Genomic DNA, 2,308 nt, shown 5'->3' with positions numbered 1-2,308 from the left:
AGACATGACCGAAGTCTAGGAATAAGACGTACCGTCACCCCGATTGGGAGGGTAGGTGGCAGACTGTGACGTCTTATTCACACCGGGATCCCTAGAGTTAGAGTCGAGTCGAGTCAAGATATGATTTCGATTTCATTTGCATGCTGATATTGATTTGGTTTCATAGATTATGAAACCTATTGCCATTGATTCTATTCCTGATAGCATGCTTCATGATTTATATGGTGTATATGCATGTGTACCATGTTTTATACTGGGATTTGTTCTCACCAGAGTATCCGGCTGTTGTTGTGTCTGTATGTGTGCATAACAACAGGTGGGGCAGGATCAGGGTCGAGACGAGGATGATTGAGAGGTGATAGCGTGGTGATCACGGGCGTAGCGGAAGAAACTAGTTGTTGTATTAGACATGTATTAATACTTTTAAACACTAGTTTGATTGTATGAACGAAACAAGACATGGATTTGCTTTTTATGAAATGCAATAAATCTTATGTATGTGTCGTATGTTAAAAGCAAAATTTTGACCCACATTTTCTAACAAAGATCCAATTAATCCCAAAGATAATCGAGTTAGAGCCCGGGTCCTCACAGAATATGAATAATGAGTGTGAGCTTTTGAAAATGAAAGAATGAGTGCAGAGTTCGTGTTTGTATAGCTTGATAACTTTTGTAACTGCTTAACTTCGTCACCCTCTCTCATCTGATCTTCTCGGCTATTTATAGGCTTTGCTTCCAACGGTAACAATGAATGCATTTTGAATCTTTATATATGTTGTATAGCCACATCAATATTCTTCTTACAATCGTACACTGTAGCTTTTCTGAAATGCAGCGTTCCCTATTACGCGTTGCAGTCTGCTCTTGTACAATTTGTCGGTTGATAACTATATTCCTTAATTGATGACGTGTCTAGCTGATTCATCAGTTGGCATATCTGATAGGATTAACTGATTGCTGTTAACTGATCAGTCTCAACTGATCGTTCAGTTAATTACTTAGATCAGTTAGCTTTACATAGTTCGGTTACCTTTATATACGCATTAATCTTCAGTTCGGACAACTATCAGTTTTCGAATCTTCAGTTCAGTTACTTTCAGTTCTCTTGATCAGTTGTTTAATCTTTTCACGCTTAATTTGTCAAAATCCGAAATAAAGAATTCAACAATTTCCCTCTTTTTGGCATTTGACAAAACTTAGAATTTATGAACTGATCAAACTGAACTTTCCGTAGCTAAAATAATTTTTTATCGACAACTCATTCACTGTACAGATTTGTACAAAAATGAAAGAATGAAAGAATATCTTGATAAAATAATCTTCTATGAATTGACTGAAAATATGCCAAAAGCTCTCAACTGATTATAACGACAGTTTTCTAACTGATCTGGACTTCTTCATTTCTTTGCTTTCTTATCAGCTGGTCCTTGATCAGTTGGTTGACTTGGAATTTTCTTGGATAGCTGCTGCTATTCCTCTTCGCTCTTTTTGTCAAACCTATCAATCTTGTTGGACAATGCACGGATTTTCGATGTGATATTAGATATAGAAGTTAGTAATTGTTCTTGCAACAAATCAATTCTCTTTGTTAGTGTTGTTTCCAAAAATTCAATACGAATTTTAAACATGTCTTGAGTCTGGAAATGTGCTTGAACTGTCACTCGGTCTTTCTTCAATTGGTCTAGTTGAAAGAATAATGAAGTGATATCCTTTGTAACCTGTTGTAGGTTCTTCATTATATATTCCTTCATAGAGTCTATCTTTAAAGTGTACAGCAATTGGGTTGACTTTATATCAGAAATAGATGAAATCAGATGATGAAGGTTGGACTGAATGTTTTCTATCATAGATTCGGTAGCCATTGGTATCTGAGGAGACAGAGCTTCAGATGATTCCGGTTCTTGCTCTTTGTCTACTTCATTAAAAACTACCAAGACCCGATTTGGTGATTCAGTCTCAACCATGTCTGAAACACTTTCTTCAACTATTTTCTGTTGAGGTTGTTGAGGTAAGGTAGGAATCTGAACTGCAGTTGAGATGGTAGGCTCGTCGGTTGGTTTGACAACTGATGCTTCAGTAAGTTCTTCAGTTGACACTGATTGAAACTGAGCTACTTCAATTTCAGCTGGGACTAGTTGTTAAGTCGTGGCAGGCGAATGAACTGATGTTTCAACTTATGATATTATAGCCTCTGATGCTGGCTGAACAATTTTGCTTGGGTCTTCAACGGATTCTGAATGTCATCTACAACTGACTGTATTACTTTATCAATATTTGCTAGTGACAACTCATCATCGGTGTAGAGTTG

This window comes from Primulina huaijiensis, chromosome 17 (genome assembly GCF_012295235.1).
Source record: "Primulina huaijiensis isolate GDHJ02 chromosome 17, ASM1229523v2, whole genome shotgun sequence".
Taxonomy (NCBI): domain Eukaryota; kingdom Viridiplantae; phylum Streptophyta; class Magnoliopsida; order Lamiales; family Gesneriaceae; genus Primulina; species Primulina huaijiensis.
This window is presented reverse-complemented; position numbering follows the sequence as displayed.